The following is a 19460-nucleotide window of genomic DNA, read 5'->3' on the forward strand; positions in this document are numbered from 1 at the left end:
GTATTGTAGTCCAAGAATCATGACGGACTGCAACAGGTGAACATTATCTTCATCAGCGGAGGCGGTGCGAAAACCACGTGATCTATACTTTCAAGGCAGTTGGAACAGACGTTGTTGCGTGGGTCCGGTGTTTGGGCGCTGAGGAAGGGATTGACCGAAATGCATTCGCCGTCACCGGAGCAGAGGTCCGAGAAATAAATCTCTCCAACCTTTCCCCTTGGGTTCCTGCTCTTTTCTTTCGAATGGAGAGTTCCTACATATATATATATATATATCAGTTTAGGTGGAAAGCAGCTCCTGTTAGAGCACTCTCAACACCAGCGACACTCTAGATCTGCTCACCTCAAATGTCTGTTTTTCTATCAAAGTTTTTAAGCATAGGATTAGACAGTGCTATCCATGCCGAGATAGAAAATGACAAAGTCTTTCGTCATTTAAACAGCAAAGTCTTTAAGCATAGGACTAGTACAGTGCAGTCCTTGCCGAGCTGTCAAATAACAAAAGCCATTTATCACTCCAGGCACAATATTACAGCTTTGAATTGGTAAAATACCAACTCAAGCCAACCTGAAATGAGTAAAAGCAACCCCTGACACAATGTTTCGCTCTAATTAGAGCTCTTCAGAGAGGTATAACTTTGTCCAGACACAAGGGAGCACCCAGTATTAAGTCAAAACAAAACCCTTTCAGGCATAGAGTGACGCATAAAGTATGCAAAAAAGAAGGAGAGAACTCTGAGTAGGTCTCAGTTTAGGTGGAAAGCAGCTCATGTTAGAGCACTCTCAACACCAGCTACACTCTAGGTCTGCTCACCTCAAATGTCTGTTTTTCTATCAAAGTTTTTAAGCATAGGATTAGACAGTGCTATCCATGCCGAGATAGAAAATGACAAAGTCTTTCGTCATTTAAACAGCAAAGTCTTTAAGCATAGGACTAGTACAGTGCAGTCTTTGCCGAGCTGTCAAATAACAAAAGCCATTTATCACTCCAGGCACAATATTACAGCTTTGAATTGGTAAAATACCAACTCAAGCCAACCTGAAATGAGTAAAAGCAACCCCTGACACAGTGTTTCGCTCTAATTAGAGCTCTTCAGAGAGGTATAGCTTTGTCCAGACACAAGGGAGCACCCAGTATTAAGTCAAAACAAAACCCTTTCAGGCATAGAGTGACGCATAAATTAGGCAAAAAAGAAGGAGAGAACTCTGGGTAGGTCTCAGTTTAGGTGGAAAGCAGCTCCTGTTAGAGCACTCTCAACACCAGCGACACTCTAGATCTGCTCACCTCAAATGTCTGTTTTTCTATCAAAGTTTTTAAGCATAGGATTAGACAGTGCTATCCATGCCGAGATTGAAAATGACAAAGTCTTTCGTCATTTAAACAGCAAAGTCTTTAAGCATAGGACTAGTACAGTGCAGTCCTTGCCGAGCTGTCAAATAACAAAAGCCATTTATCACTCCAGGCACAATATTACAGCTTTGAATTGGTAAAATACCAACTCAAGCCAACCTGAAATGAGTAAAAGCAACCCCTGACACAGTGTTTCGCTCTAATTAGAGCTCTTCAGAGAGGTATAGCTTTGTCCAGACACAAGGGAGCACCCAGTATTAAGTCAAAACAAAACCCTTTCAGGCATAGAGTGACGCATAAATTATGCAAAAAAGAAGGAGAGAACTCTCGGTAGGTCTCAGTTTAGGTGGAAAGCAGCTCCTGTTAGAGCACTCTCAACACCAGCGACACTCTAGATGTGCTCACCTCAAATGTCTGTTTTTCTATCAAAGTTTTTAAGCATAGGATTAGACAGTGCTATCCATGCCGAGATAGAAAATGACAAAGTCTTTCGTCATTTAAACAGCAAAGTCTTTAAGCATAGGACTAGTACAGTGCAGTCCTTGCCGAGCTGTCAAATAACAAAAGCCATTTATCACTCCAGGCACAATATTACAGCTTTGAATTGGTAAAATACCAACTCAAGCCAACCTGAAATGAGTAAAAGCAACCCCTGACACAGTGTTTTGCTCTAATTAGAGCTCTTCAGAGATGCTTAAAAACTTTGATAGAAAAACAGACATTTGAGGTGAGCAGATCTAGAGTGTCGCTGGTGTTGAGAGTGCTCTAACAGGAGCTGCTTTCCACCTAAACTGAGACCTACCCAGAGTTCTCTCCTTCTTTTTTGCATAATGTATGCGTCACTCTATGCCTGAAATGGTTTTGTTTTGACTTAATACTGGGTGCTCCCTTGTGTCTGGACAAAGCTATACGTCTCTGAAGAGCTCTAATTAGAGCGAAACACTGTGTCAGGGGTTGCTTTTACTCATTTCAGGTTGGCTTGAGTTGGTATTTTACCAATTCAAAGCTGTAATATTGTGCCTGGAGTGATAAATGGCTTTTGTTATTTGACAGCTCGGCAAGGACTGCACTGTACTAGTCCTATGCTTAAAGACTTTGCTGTTTAAATGACGAAAGACTTTGTCATTTTCTATCTCGGCATGGATAGCACTGTCTAATCCTATGCTTAAAAACTTTGATAGAAAAACAGACATTTGAGGTGAGCAGATCTAGAGTGTCGCTTGTGTTGAGAGTGCTCTAACAGGAGCTGCTTTCCACCTAAACTGAGACCTACCCAGAGTTCTCTCCTTCTTTTTTGCATAATTTATGCGTCACTCTATGCCTGAAAGGGTTTTGTTTTGATATATATATATATATATATATATATATATATATATATATATATATATATATATATATATATCACACTGCTACCCAAGGGCGTCTAGGCGCTTGCAGAATAGGCACACAGAATACACTAGATGTTATATTTCCACTCCTTGGGCAGAGTAACAGAGTAAAGAGCCATGTCTTAAGTCCCTTCCTAAAGGACAGTAGCTCAGAAGCATTCTTTAAAGAGAATGGTAGCTTATTCTACCATCTTGTAGTAATACTGAAGAAACTATTACCACCCCATCTCTGAAGACGGAAAGTAGGCTCTATTACTAGCTTCTGTGAGGTCGACCGAAGTGTACTTGCAGGAATATGCCATTTGAAGCGCTTTATCAGGTAGCTAGGGCTTGAATTTTGTAATGCTTTAACACCTTGGCTGCGCTGCCGATTTTGCGGAAGTGCGGCACTTCCGCAAAACGGGAGGGGCCGCGTCGGCCATTGGCCGACGGCAGCACCAGCGAGGTAGCGTTGCTGTCGGCCAATGGCCGACGGCAGCATGGAACGGGTTAAAGGCAATACAGAAGGCTTTAAACCGTATGTGCTTCTCCATAGGTGGCCAGTGCAGAGTGTCGAGAGCATGTTTAGCTGACGAGTATTTGGCTAATCCAAAGAGCAATCTCGCGGCAGAGTTCTGAAGTCCCTGTAGCTTTGCTACAACCGATTTATTTATTCCGACCAGTAGCCCATTGCAGTAATTGAGTTTTGATAACACTAAGGCTGATACCACAGTTTTTTGTAAGTTTGTCGGTATAAAAGGGAGCACTTTCCTCAGAATTTTCAAAGTGTAATAAGTAGATGCAGTGAGCGTTTTTACATGCTGGGAGAAGAATATGGTGGAAACCATAATGACTCCAAGGTTTTTAGCCTTGGTGACTGGGACGGGAACAGTTCCCAATTCAGATGGCCATTAGTCTGAGGACCAGAATGTTGTGTCCTTGCCAAAAAGTAGATCCTCTGTTTTATTTGAGTTCAACTTAAGGCAATTTTCAGCCAGCCATTCGCTGACACTTCTCATGCACTCCTTAAAATTTAAAGCGGTATCATGTCTTTTGCTCAAGATCGATATGATAATCTGCGTGTCGTCTGCTTATGATACCAGTTCAAAACCATGAGTTTTGATCATACGAGCCAGGGGAGCGACATAAACGTTGACAAATTTTGTTTTAAAACCTCTTACTTCAACAAATTGTCCCCTACCACTCAGAAATGACTTAAGGAGTGTGAGGGCTGAGCCACCTACTCCTGCCTCTTGAAGCCGAGCTATTAGGGTGCCATGGTCACTGTGTCAAAGGCAGCTGACAGATCTAGCAGTATTAAAGCTGCCGATCCTCCCTTGTCAACTGCCAGTCTGATTTCCTCATTACGGGTAATCAAGGCCAGTTCTTTACGATGTTGGGCTCTAAAACCATACTGGGTGGGATCGGGACCTAATTTTTCTCAATAAAGGCGCCTAATTCCTGATTCATGTGTTTTTCAAGAATCTTAGCTGGTAGAGGTAGACGGGCGATGGGACGATAATTTCCTACATCTGTTTTATCCAAGTGGTTTTTTTTTTAGTAAAGGTAAAATAGATGTATTTTTCCACAGCAGGGGGAAAGTTGCAGTGTCAATGGCGGTGTTTAGGGCCTCCATGAGAGGGCAGGCGATTGTCTCCACTAACATATGACTTACTCTCGAAGGACATGGATCCAACGGGGATCCTGACTTAGTTGCTACAAGAATTTTTGCGGTTTGTTCATGAGAAATTAATGTAAATTTAGAAGACAGAGTGGAGTGCGTTCATGGGCTGCGATGGACAAGCCTAAGAGTGCATTTTCAATATCAGTTGGTGGAGCCTGAACAGTCAGTGTGTTTACCGATTGTGCCGTAAAGGTGTTATAGATGGACGAGACTTTATCACAAAAATACGAGGCCAAATTGTTACAAAAAGCTTTATCTGTTGTGCTTTGACTAGTCTCCTGCAAATGGCTAAGCTTAAAAACTGTGAAACAGCTACTTGGAGTTGCTCCTTGTATTTTGTTCTGAATAATAGCTGATTTTGGTGTTTTTAATCAATTATTTATATTGTGCCAATCTTGCCTTGTATCTTTCATTTTCCCTGGGGTCATAGTGTTTGTGCCAGCATCTTTCTTGACTACGGCAGAGTCTTCTTAATGTTCTTAGTTCTTCAGAGAACCAAGGTTCATTTGGTTCATAACTCCACATTCAACCACTCAACTTTGCTAAATACACCATGCTAATTATTTTAGATTAGAAAGAGCATTGAGAAGAAGACCAAAGAAGGAGCATGAAGGAACAGATATTTAAAGAGCTGGTATTGCCACACAGTTGCAGAAACAAGCACTGGTAAAGCCAAGAGGTCTCGCCTATGCAGGCAATTGGCTTTGTACATGTTTTCAGCTATGTTGCACAACTGTTGTGCAGCATGGCTGAAAGTAAAAAATAAAGCGATATGATGCCTCAGCTAAGCTTTTTTTTTAAATTGCTAGTAGGAGGGCAGGGCCATGTCATAGCGTTTTTTTTTTTAATTTCAGCCATGCTGCACAGCAAGCAACAATAGAGCGGGGAGGAGATGGGGCAAGCAACAATATAGAGAGGGAAAGCAACAACAGGGAGCGGGATTGGCGGGTAAGAGGGAGCAAGGAACAACATAGAGAGGTGTGGGAGAGGGCAAGCAATAGCGCATAGTGGGACTGGGTTAGAAGAGCATGAGGGAGATAGCCTGCAAACACATGCACTTTTATGGAGTGCTCCAACAACAAAAAAAAAGTAGCTCCGAAAGTGCGAGCAGTGGAAGGATGCTGCGACTTGAGTCATGCTCCAAGGCAGAGACAAACACTGAAAGAGGAAGTGCAGCTAGCACGCACTGACTAAACAAAAGTAAGGAAATCAGAGTGACAATAAAGCCAGCCAATGGTAAGCAATGGACGGGCTCTAAGCCCACTGTAAACTATCATAATTTTGCGTAAGTGACTGGGCATGCACTTTCTCAGGTGCAAGCTAAAAAGGCTGCTAGGACCACACCGATCCCCACTTTCAAAAGGAGGGTCTGGTCGCCATGCATGTGCCCTTGACGATCCCATGCATGAGCAAACAAGTGCAGGAAGGATTTTATCACCGGCCTGCTATTCCTCCAGTCCGCAAATGCCGTACAATACAAAATATACAAATGTTACTTTTAAAAATAGAGCGGATCAGTGGGGGCAGCAAGCTAACCAGCACTCACTGCTCTGCACTGCTGCTTTTCACCTCTGCCACCCTGAGAGAAGTCAACTTCCAGACCTGCCCACAATTTAAAAAAAAACTCCTCAGTACCACCACCTAAGTGTGGTGAACCACAGATACGTTTGTGAAGTCATGGTGAGAGAACAAACGAAAGAACAAAATGAAATAAGTGGTGAACTAAAGCAAACAAGAAACCAGGAGCAGTGTGTGGTCTTACGCGCACAAACAGGTTTAAGAAGAAAGAGCACTTTAGTGATTACCTCAAGGTAAAGTCATGAGCAGTCATTCAGTCTGCATAAATAGTTCATCCCAGCAATGTTATGGTGTGTGCGTTCCATGAATTTGTTTTGTACATTTGCATAAAGGTACAAATAAATAAATAGCAGACCGAACCTTGCCTTCTATTACAGATGTAGGAGAGAAACTCAGTTCATTTGGGTCCATCGCATGCTTTGATTTTAGAAATGTCCAAATCCATACTTTTGGATAGTTTGATCTCTAATCCAAACGAAATATTAGATTTTGGACACATTATTCAGTCACATGTAGTTCACTAAGGAACATCCACTTTTTTAAACGAGACACTTAGGGGGTCATTAGGATGGCAGGCGGACTTTGCCCGCCGCCATCCTGACGGGGATTGGGACCGCCTGCCATAAGGGCGGGGGTCCCGTGGGTGGTATTAGGATGCGCCCGCCACAGTGGCGGCCGCATCCTGCATTTATTGGCGGGCGGTGCTCTCTGCACCGCCCGCCACAATGCCATAAATGCATGTATGCATTTGCATACACAATGCGGCAGGCACCACGCGGTGCCTACCGCATTGTATATGCAAATGCAGGGGGGGTACCACAGGTACCCCGTGTGCACCCCCACCCCTCCTTCACTTTGGGGGCCCGCAGGGTACCTCAAAGTGAAGTCTGCATGCCTTTCCGTGGCAGCATTGCCGCCACAGAAAGGCATTGTAAAATACCCATCATAATATGGCTGGCGGTGTCTGATAGACACCGCCACCATATTATTCCTTTTCCGCCCCGGCAGCAAGGCGACCAGGCGGAAAAGCGGCGGATGGTCTTTCCGTCTGCCGAGGTCCCCCCCGCCATACTAATATGGCAGGGGGGGAAACGAGTGAGGATGACGGGCGGATTGCCCCCGCCAGGCTGGTGGTGGCTACTGCCAGCCTGGCGGGGTCAATCCACCAGAGATCTTAATGGGCCCCTTAGTGCCGGCTATACAGTTGGTACTCGTTCCTACATGTGTAAGTTATTCTTTGGGTGATATAGGAAACAGGGGGGTGCCAAGAGGAATTGCTGGCTTTGAAATTATTTTAAGTGCAAATGTTATGTTTCAGGAATGGGATTATGCTAAACACTTGCTTTTTTGATTTGGTGCTGGAATAAAACAACTCATGTCCCAACTGAAACTGTTTTGAAAGCAAGAATGTGTCGGAATATGCTGTTGCATGCATATTAATGCGATTGGCTGATGACACAGAGAGTCTGCATCTCAGAGTCCTCTCAACACAAAGCAGGCACAAGCTCTGTAAAATGAAAATGTTGATGGCTTCGCAGAGTTAAATAGTTTAAAAGTTCCTCTACTTCGTATGAAAATGGCAAAATGTGTTTCTTTAATTGCAACATATCTAGTTTGTATTGCATATACTTTTATGGTTGTTTGTGCATCCGAATAAAGTATGATATGACTTTGAATATATCTAGTTTAAATAAGTGAAATTGGCACTTAATTAATCCTAAATTAAGATTTTGTGCAGAAAATTTAATTTAACACAGTTGTGCAACTAAGATTGCTTCATGTATTCTTACACGCTTCTGATTCTAGGTTTTCATTTATCAACTCATTGCATCACTGGAAGTTACAACCTTTGTTTTCTATGTCCCACTTTGCCTAACACACTTGATGAAAATGATCTAATAAATTAAATTCCAGGGCTGGATACGTGTTGTTAGGTCTACATGGACCATACCGGCACCCCTAACCGTGACCTATGTTAGTCCTAGATAGTTGCATGGAGTGAACAGCAGAGATGCAATTGTCTGATTGTAGCAAAGAGGCAACGGACATGCAAGTTTCTCCAAAAAGAAGCCACTGATTTAATGTGTGTGGAAACTCTTACTTTCTCCACCTTAAATGTGACTTCCTCGCTAGAGGGATTAAATATTAAGCGGACATGAAGACTTAATCTCTCATTGTCAATTATACACTCATCTATACATCTAACCCTGTTCTTTCTAGTCACACTTGTATTTGTACAAGAACTCTGCCACAGTCCTGCAGGAGCGAGAGAACAAAGACAGCAAACAAACACTGCTAGCCCCACCCAGTTTCAATCTCCTCCCAGCTCACAGCACACGTAGTAAGAACTGGTTTGACCATTTCCTGCCTAAGAAAGACTCACAGGCCATGCATGGTCGCACTCTTTACATTTGCTTTCTCTGCACTATTGCTCCATGAGTCTTTCCAGAGGCTCTTAAGGCATTAATCAAAAAGTCTGCCATGTCTTGTCCAGTCATGAGACAGTCCATGCACGAGCTCAATCTTTATACCTGCTTTTTTTCAGTGTAATTCCTCAATACTTCTTTATTAGAAAGGCCTTTTTCGAAATAATTTCGTTTACTGTTTCTATCACTCCCACAGAGGGGCTGTCCTATAAATGCATACCCCTTCCAGCGTTTCGAGCGAGCCTCAAATAAATTAAACAAATGGTGTAATTTCAAGCAAAACATTTCCAGCTAAAAATTAAACTGGCGCGCTGTGCCATTTGCTATCTGTACAGGTAGAAATGCATGACGTGTCACTCAGCAATGCTGAGTGGCTGCTGGGATCTGCCACCTATCACAGAGTCATACCCGAAGCACGTTCTGTTTTGTCACCCATTAGTTCATTATAATCCAGCTAAGGTTTGCCACGCCATATTTACTTAACCCCAGGGCTAGCCTAGAAGTGCCTTTCATCACCTAGTAATCTTACCAAAAAGAGGCCAAGGACTGAATTGACAACTGACAGACTGCTCTTTCTCCACACCGTTTTTTGTTACCTCCAAACAGGGGCTAAATCCTGGGGGCCTCATTTATGAGAAATGACACATCGCTGCGTGAAAGCAGCGACACGTCAAGTCTCAGTGCGCACTCCTTGCGACATACCTGATGCGTCATATTTAATGTATGACGCATCATGTCGCAAGGAGTTACAGATACGTAATTATTTCTGACGTATCTGTAAGCACAAAAGTGACGCATTGCTGGAGTGTGTCACAAAAGTGACGCAACTCCAGCAATGCGTCCTTTCACAAGGGGCAAGCCCCATGTGAAAGGGCCTGCATCAGTCTTACGCCTGCTGTGAGGCAGGTGCAAGATTTTGACGCAACGGCGTACTAGAAGTGACGCAGTGAAATCTCATAGATTTCACTGCGTCACTTCTACGAGGCTTTTTGCGGAGGAACGCCCCCCCTGCATACATTATACCTGACGCAGGTATAATGTAGCGCAGGAGTTTACAAAGTGACGCATCTGCTTAGATGCGTCACTTTGTAAATAGTGCGCAACAGGAGGCATGTTTTACGCCGCCAATGCGTCACAAAAAGTGTTGCATCGGAAGCGCAAAACTGACGCAAGGCCTCATAAATGAGGCCCTAAGAGTATATGAAGTCAGCATACATCTGTCTGCTCATCCTTGTATCAGCCTCCTAGTAAACCTGCTGGCCATCCATGTAAACCAACCCTGCTATGCGCTACCTGGCTGAGTGCACGCTAGTCTGTATGTGTGGTGGTTAATTCCTGTATGGATGTTTATCAGCATACTTTCATATGTATGCGTTATCTCTGTCAAGTGTACCTGGATGTTGTGTAGCTTAAAGCATTCACTATACAAAAGCTACTGTCTTTGTCAATGTTTGTTTACTGTGAGGCATTGTGATAACCCGTGTATAGGAGAAACTATACTACAATGGAAAGTGAACATGAGCACCATGTTAACACATCAGCGCCAGGAGTAGCAGCTGCACTTCATAAATACCCCTACATAAACATCATTTTCCTCAGGTTTAACGCGCTTTAGATTTAAAAACCCAGCTGACGCAGGTCACATGGGAATCCAAAATCATTGGAGTAAGCAGATCGATGAGAAAGGGCTAGCTTGGTGATTGATCTGTGCAATATGGCCAGTCGGCTGGATTCACAAAGGTCATTCTTTTAGTGCAAGGTGTATAAGGGCGCCTGTGCACAAAATGTGATTTGTCTCATCTATGGGAACCCTTGGATGGACATGCTTGAGTCACCACGAGACGTAATGTTCCTGCTTTTCTGTTCTACCAAACCGATTCCCCAAGCTTGGGTTGTCAATGATCTCTTTATCCTTGGCCCTGGGGCCTTTGGTATGCCTTCCTTCTGTCTCCCCCTCCTCCCGAAGGTGCTTCAGAAAATTCAGGAGCAGAGCACAGAGTTGCAGTTTGGTCCATTTTGTCAATGTCACCTGTGGTTTTCCCTTCTGATGGCAATGTCCTAGGGTTTGTTCATGCATCTCTCCCTTCAATCTCCTTCCTAGCAACCTCACTTACCCATCCTACAGCTTCAGCAACTACAATTGACGGCCCGGTTGTTGAACTGGTAGGTCTTGAGGAGATGGGTTGCTCAAAATTGGTGGCTATAGAAATGCAATCCTCTATGAAACCATCAGTGTTACTTTCATATACAAACACTGAGCATCCTTCCATATCCGGTGCGTGAAAAAAAGGTTTTTCCAAAGTATCGGTTGATCCTTTCCAAGTTTTTAATTTTAGAATTTTTAAGGGAAGCTTCCAGAAGGGTTTGTCTTCATACTGGCAACACAATGGGCTGCAATAAAAGCCTTAAAGAATGATTTGGACTCTACTAAAATACCGCCTTTAGTAGTTAAGAGGTTTCAGACTAAAACCTGTGGTTACATGGAACTGATCCATTGTCCTCCAAGGTTTGCCCCTCAAACCTTTTGACCCACTGGAGCATGCTGAGTTTTCATGGCTAACTCATAAAAATGTTGCCTCAAAGCTATTACACCAGCAAGGAGGGTGAGTGAAATAGGGGCTTTATTGTCATCCTTCCCTAGTACAAGGATTTTTCCAGATCTGGTTGTGTTAAAATTAGACCCCAAATGTGTTCCAAAAGTTAATTCCCAGTTCCACCTAATTGAGGAGTTAGTATTTCAATTTGTTTTAGAGTCTGACCCAACTGTTCCATTAACATTGGATGTAAGAAGGACCTTGGCTATATACCTGACTCGCTTAAAGGAGTTTTGCTCTTTTAATTCTCTTTTTATTTAATTTGACGCAGCTAGTAATAGTAAAAAGCCATGACTCAAACCGTTAGTTGGTGGGTGCATTTGGCAATTCTCAAGGGTTACAAGTCAGCCAGTGTCACAGTTCTTTCACACATAGTGGCTGATTACGATTGCGTTAGGAAGGGCTCCGAATCAGACTCAGGCTTGCAGGTAGGTAGGAGACCTGGGAACAAAGACAACGGGAGGAGAAACCACAATAATACCAGGAAAGTTGATGTTAGAGTGATGCAGAGCGAAAAACCGAGAGGCTGCCAGTTGTATGAGCAGACACCAGTTCAAGGAAGAACAAGCTTTGGCAAAGCCAACAGGTCTCACCTACAAAAACGAAAGGCTTTTTCAATGTTTTGCAACTGCTGTGCAGCATGGCTAAAACATTTTTTTTTTTTAAATCACTATGACTCGTCCGGTGCTTATGTGTTTTGGTGCTGGTCGTGTCTTTTTTTTTAGTTGTGTGCTCTCTCAAGGCAACACGGAGGAAGGGAGTGAGGGAAGGGCACAGGAAGGAACAGGTGAGAAGAGATAAGTGAGAACAGGGAGTCGGTGGGAGGGGTGGTGTGGGTTAACCACAAGGAAAAATAGAGGTGGATTGGAGGGATGGGTGGACCTCACAGAAAGTGGGTGGGAGGGATGGGGTAACTACACGGACAATAGAGAGTGGGTGGGGTGATTGTTGGCAACCACACTGACAACGAAGTAGGTGAGATGGGTGGAGCAACCACACAGACAATGGAGTGAGGGTGAGAGGGGTGGGGTAACCACAAAGACAATGGATCGAGGGTGAGAGGGGCAGGGCAACCACACAGACAATGGAGATTGGGTGGGAGGGGTGGGGGCAATGACACTGCCAATGGAGAGTTGGTCGAAGGGATTGAGGTAATGACACAGTCAACAGAGAGTGGGAGGGACGGGTGGGAACAACAACAGGGCCAACTGAGTGTGGGTGGGAGGGGCAGAGATAACAACACGACCAAGAGAAAGTGGGTGGGAGGGGCAGGGACAACATCACGGCCAACAGAAAGTGGGAAGGAGGGGCGGGGACAACAACATGGTCAACAGAAAGTTGGTGGGTGGGGCAGGGATAACCACACAAACAATAGAGTGGGTGGAGGACAAGGGGCAAACATATGGACTACAGAACCTCACCAGGAGGGGCTGGGAGCAACCCCATGGACAATGGCGGGTCAACAGGGAGGCTGGGTACAACCAGATGGAAAACAGTGGGTGGGCAGGACGGATGTGGTAAACACATAAATAATGGAATGCTGGTGAGAGGGGATGGGGAAAGCCCTCCGACAATCAGCAGTGGCAGGACAACCACACAGACAAAGGAGGGTGGGCGGGAGGAGCTGGGACAAGCACGCAGACAACAGAGGAATGGACTGCGTACCGGGAAAGTCCAAGGGAAATAGATTGGACTTGAGGAGGAACACTGAGGGGGGAGGGAGTAGAGATGATAGGTAACATTTGGTAAGGCTTTCTAGAAGGGGCCTGCTGGAATGGTTGCATTTGTTGGTGTAAGCTTCTAGTAGACAAGCCAGTTATCATTTCTGGATCAATGACGCTTTCAGACCTGTGGCAGCATTTACAACGCGAGGGACCTACATTTGTAAACCATTGAAATTCAGGGATGGCCACAAGAGTATTTTCTAAATGTTGGTGTGGAAGCAGTTCTGGTACATGCCCGTCAAGGGGTCAATATTTCGTTTACACTTGTTCTTTTTATCCCTCAGCTTGTTGCATGCTGGGACTCTGGGTGCTACATTTTTCAGAGTTTCCGTCGCACTACGAGTCCCAGAGTGCAACACCTGTATGCTAAAAAGCCAGAACTGACAGGAATGGAAAAGAATGCCTTTAGCAGCCCCACTGAGGTGCAGTGAGCAGCACAAGCATGATGTCACCTCTGCAGTCCTGCGCACTGTCAATACGGGGTGTGCACTAGTGCCTGTGAATGGACTGGGGTGTCCTGCACAACGCCGCTTTAGAAACAGGTTTATCTTTAGTGATGCTAATGAAGAGGAATGGGAAAACTTGCCTGAAATGGCCCTAAACCACAACAAAAGTGCACCTCTATATCTCCAGTGCAGCTGGGTGGCAGGGCATTAGCAAGCTTGAGTGAGTGGCCAGTCCACCCCTGGGATTGACTGCATATTTACTATATGGCCACATAAGTGAGTGGCCAGTTCACCCCTTGGACTGGCTGAGAATTTAGCAAATGACCTCAGCTTCCACAAGCTGAGGTAAGTCTTGCCCCTTAGAGTAAGTTTCAGTGATGTCACCAAATCACTGAAACAATCATTGGCACAGCCAATAGGTCTCGCTTTTCGGACCGATTGGCTTTCCCTATGGTTTTAAGCCATACTGCACAACTCAAGAAAGCCAGCAGTATCCCCATCCTGACACCCCAGAACTCGAGGCAGCACCTCCTTCTGGACTAAATGGGAAGTAGAGAGAGCTTTATCCAACAAAGGCAGCAGACATTACAGAACAATTTCTCAGGAAGTACCTGAAGAAATGAGGTAAGGTGAACCAGAGAGCCCAAATCCCTCAAATGGTTCTTGTATGTGACTGGCACTAAAAACACCAGTTTGTCAGATGAGAGACCAAAGGATGTAGCCTGTAAAGTTTCAATTGAAGCATTCCAAGAGCAACTAACACCTGCCTGGGGAGAGGAAGATGAACAGCAAATATCCTTTCAGAAGTCTAAGTGCCAAAGGCTCATTCTCCACCAAAAGACCAGAAGAACTTTCAAAGGACCACTGAAACTTCGAGGTAGCAAAAGTCAGCCCCACATGGAATCCCTCCAGTAAAAATCCCAACACTGCCGTTGAAGGACAGAAAGGGACTGCATAGAGGCACCAACCCTTGAGAGGGCCCCAGCAAAGAGCGTAAACAGACCTCGCAAACAGCTGGACACAAGAAAGACCTTGCTTTCACCTGAGATGGAGCGATGCCATCGATTGTGGAAGCAACACCTAAATCTTGAGCGACCTGTCTGACCCCATCGACTCCCAGAAGATTTTTAGTAGCATTTCAACATCCTAAAGTACAGCAAAGCGAGACATAAGAATAATACAACACAACCAAGGCATCACCACCGTCTCTCCTAGTAGCCGATGGCCATCCTCACAGCCCTCCTCCGCAACCAGAACAGGACCTTGCAGCCATCTACATGATGCTCTGTCTTACACCGCTGTGCTCAAACGCCTTTCTTCAGAGTAGGGGAAGCATCATACGTACATGGAAAGGAAAAATGCCTTAAAGACACAGCCCCACCAAGCAACATCCTCATGTTTAGGAAGAGCTTCGAGGGAAGGGACCCAAGTGCCAACCACAGGCCGGCAGCCCTCTCCCACAGCTAATCCACAAAGCTTCACAAATAAACTTGGCATAAGCGCAGGATCGGCTGGACACTATTGCTTTAAATGGAATCAGAAGTCAGGCCTTCACGAGTGTAGAGACTAGAGAGAGGCACCTCTCGTTGTCTCACGAATGGCACGACAAGGAAGAGATCATGACATTTTACAACTCCAAACCAATAGAATCTACAATTTCAGTTATGGTTTTGAAGTATTTATGGATGCTTCAAATATAAATGTCCCTTTTCGCTTATTTCACAGATTAGAAAAACGGAAAACATAAAGAAATAAAAAAATAACGTTAGAATCCAAAAAACGGCAATCATGAAGAAAACATTGTGGACTGTTCGGCTACATATGAGGAAAGGAAACATTGAAACACCTCCTCCAATGAGCGTGCACGGAACTGTCATGAGATGGCAATGCATCATGGGATGTGGAGACCTAGCCTTAAAGCAAGCCAAGATGGCAAAATCAAGTGACGTACAAAAATGACGGCAAATCTCGGGTTGTTTTGAAATAGTCGCGTGAAGTTCTTGAAAACACTCGGCGAGTTTATGCGCAGCTTGGAGAATTACAAAGGTTTTAACAAAAAAGACTCATGTGAGAACAACTCCCTTTCACAAAACCTGAACATCAACTTTTCCATGTTCTAATCCAACATACTTCCCCTTTCTCTGCGCTCTATTCAAATCTGTGCGTTTGAAATAGACTTTACATCACTGCCAGGGCTTCCTTTCATTGTTGATGCTCAATTCTTGGCCTTTTTTCATTGCTGTAGCAACAATTTGATTCCTACGCCCTGATACCAGAGCCGGGTTAGTTCAGCATTAATAAATGAGTCAGAAGTCTTAGAATTATTGTTTTCGATCAGATGTTAAGTCAGGAATTATGTTTAACCCAGGAGGCTCTAACAAAACAAACAGCATAAACATAATTCTAAAACACGAGCCCACATTACAACTGTGGCTGATAGGCAAGGATATGCCTAGGGCCAGACTGGGAACCCCAAGCAGCCCTGGCACCGGATTTCCGAATAAGAATGTGTTTCTACCCAAACAAACACATTTTAGCAACATTAGTATAATGAAAGACTGAGTCAAAACCATAACTTTCGAACCTGTGCCATGCAGTTTGCAAGCAGCTCTTTGATGGTAGTTCATAGCTAACTGTGCTAGATTTATTACAATTGTAAGTTATGAACTGAAAATAATTAAAGGATCTTTACGACAAAATCAGTAACCCACTGAGCTATGCACATTAAATACAGTTCTGTAAACTGTATGGTACACGTTCTTTGCAGCAGGCATATTAACCCTCTGCCCTACATTAGATTAGTCAAAACCACCAATAAACAAAACTCCAATTTCTTGGCAGCAGGAGGATTAACCACAAGAGATATAAATCTTGGCACTTTTATTGTTGCCTGAAAAGCTCTCGGTATACAAGGAACTCTGCAGTGAGAGTGAGCAGTGAGTCATCATGCTGGACAGGCCTGCTGATTTTCTTACTGGGGGTTGATATTGTAGCACTGCTGCGAAACCGGACTCACCCCTTATAGCTTCCTAGGAAACACCTGTTGCCAGATGTAGCCAGTCCAGCCCTGGATATGTCAGAAGATCAGTTAATACAGAGATTTTTACGTGTCGCCTAGAAGCTGTCGCGCCACCCTTATGTAACCGCCATAAAATCATAAAAAAGACATATATACATTCATAGAAGGGTTTAAGATTAGCCCTTTCACACAGTGGTCTCTTCAACTGTCATTCATATTTTGCTTCCACCCACTCCAGCATATAACATGCAGCACTTGGTTAGCCCACTTCAGCCACTGGCTCTCTTATACTTTGATTGACAGCGTTTACTAATCACATGTGCACCTCCTCTTAACCGGTTCCATGCTGATGACGGAACCGCTCCGTCATCAGCCGCGGTGGCGCTGTGCTGATGACGGAGCGGTTCCGTCATGGCCCGCCCGACGCGCCTGCGCGGCGCTGATTTCGCGCCTGCGTGGCGCGTTCTATTAAGCGGGTGGGGCCATGACGGAACCGCTCCGTCATGAGCACAGCTCAACCGCGACTGGTGACGGAGCGGTTCCGTCACCAGCATGCGGCCGCCGCACGGCCCCCGCCCCCTTAGCGCTGCGGCAGAATAGCCGCCGCAGCGATGTGGTTAATATGAAATGCACTTCAGTGCTATCTGGGGATGGTCTCATACTTTATGCTGTCAATGATTTTTTCTTTAGATTCTTTTGGGTAGATGCATCATTGTTGCCTTTTGCGATTCCTAAATTGCGAAAATTAAGGAATTGCAATTTAGAAATCGCAAACGGCAATGCATGAACAATTCGCAATTATTTTAGCGAATCGGTATTTTTCCTTAATTGCGATTCTCAATTTGCGAATCGCAATTAAGGAAAACCCTTCCCATTGATTCCTATGGGCCAAAAGGCCCATAGGAATGAATGGGAAGGCAATCACTTTTTGCGAATTTCAAATTGCGATTCGCAAAATGTGAATGCAATTTCAAGGGTGCAGGGGGGGGTCCAAAGAACCCCTCCCTGCACCCCTGAAATGTAACTTTAAATCCAATTTACACACACACATGCCCCAAGGGCATGTGTGTGTGTAAATTTAAACTTCCAAAAATGCAATTTGTGCATATTTGATAGTTTTAGGTAAATTAGCATGAAGTTCAATTTCATGCTATTTTACCCCTTCCAAACTGCGAATTCGCAATTTAAAAATAATCATGCATTGCATTTAAGAAATCTCTAATTGCGATTTCTTAAATGCAATCGCAATTTTAGAAATCGCAACATGGTTGCGATTCCTAAAATTGCGAAATGCATGATGCATTCCAAATTAGTCAATTGCATTCACAAACGGCCGAAAAAAGCGATTCGCACCGTTTGCGAATGCAATTCCGTTTGATGCATCTAGGCATTTATACTTTTTACATTTATTTTTTTTCATTGTGTGTTTAAACTATATCTTCAACGGAGTATCCATAGTACAAATGAACTAACAAGAAAGTTCATCAGTTTAGCCAGTGCTAGGACAACATCTTAATTTGCCTTTAATATCATATTTTTATTTAGTTTAATTTAATATTTAATAAAGCATGATCCTAGCCCCAAAAAGTAACGGGGTGCTGCACATGAAAGAATTTTATTAAGAAGTATATAAATACATCATCGAATATTCAAAGTTAGTGCCCAAAATGGAAGAATAGAAGTGCAGGTACCCGGTACCAGAGTACCTCCTTGTTTCTGAGAAGAAGTGCCGGTACTCTCCAATTAAAGTATTACGTCCCTCTTGAGAAGTGCAGGTACTCTCCCTCTCAAAATAGAAAAGTGCCAATACTCAGTACCGGACAGTATCAGTCTATTTAAAGCACTGGTCAAAGTTAAAATACGCAATTAGTCAAAACCACTCATGAACACCAAATACTAATAGAGGAAACTAAACCCAGCAAGGATCAGTGACACTTCATCAATATAAAGGTCAAAGAGAACATAATAGATTATATCGAAAGCAGGGCCGGACTGGCTGTAGCGGGCACTGGGCGTTTCCCAGGTGGGTCGCCAGGGATGGGAGTCGCTTTTAGACCACTAAGATGCCGTTTTTGTTACCCGGGGCCTGCAATATTGGCCCCCGGTAACAAAAGCAGCACAAAGCTTTCCGCTAGCAAACCACCTGATTGAAAGTGAAGAAAGACAAGACTAAAGAAGTGTGCTTTACCAAATTTGATAAGCAATGACGGCATCATTCTAGCTTCGGTCAATGCTGATGTATAAATGAATTATACAATTCTCGCTATTGGTGACTTTCTTGATATGCAACAGATGCTCCTCTCTCGCTCACTACTGTTGTTCATAGCTATGCTTCTATAAAAAAAAGGATCCCAGCAACTAAAGTTCACACATCTCCTGAATACAAGACCTTGGCAAGTGTCTTTGACTGTAAAGAAGCACTTACACAATCAGTGCATTGACAGTATGGGTACCAATGAGAACGTCAGACGGCAGCCATGGTTCCTTATGGATTAAATGTATGCTTACTCTGACAAAGCAGAAATGTCTTTCTAAAGATATGGATGATAACTTAGCACCAGAGCACGCAATCTTTAGGAATGCTGTTACCACAATACGGCAATGAAAACCTCAGTTTACATCATAGCGTTCAAATGCAAGGGTATAAAGCAAACTGGGTTGACCATTCGCCATAGAGAGCTGTGTGCCGCATGGTTACTTTGTAAAAGGCTGACTTATCTTTTTGCTATAAACAGGATTTATCGGACTGGCCTATTGGGCAGTCAGGCAGTGCCCAATGGGCGAGTTGAGAGATCAGTGTATGGGCATCTTATTGGCTGCTTGTGTGCCTGTTTTATGTTCTGGTGGGACGGTTTTTACTGTTGATTCCCCTGAAATTAAAAGAAAAATTGCTAGCAACAGGCTCAAATCCGTGTAATAGTTTATACTTTGCATAAACACATACAGCGTGTCTTTACATGTTCAAAGCTGACCCATTTTGCAAACATGGGGCACTTTTTTAGCTATCTAATTCACTAATAGGGGCCAGTTTTATTTAGGTGTCCAGGACAATTTCCTGTCTTAGTCCGACCCTGGCTACAAATAAAATGAACACTATAAAGCGAGTTTGGGACGCAAGGAATGATATATGAACTTATCTCAAGACATAAGAGATGAAAGAATTCTAAAAGTCAGTTAAACACTGTCAACTATCGCCACTCTTTCCTTGCTGAGGTCTGAGCAGTGCACAAATGGCAAAATTACCGCACGAATAGCAAAGCAAAGGCATGAGG

Source organism: Lissotriton helveticus, chromosome 5_1 (assembly GCF_964261635.1).
Source record: "Lissotriton helveticus chromosome 5_1, aLisHel1.1, whole genome shotgun sequence".
In the NCBI taxonomy this organism is placed as follows: domain Eukaryota; kingdom Metazoa; phylum Chordata; class Amphibia; order Caudata; family Salamandridae; genus Lissotriton; species Lissotriton helveticus.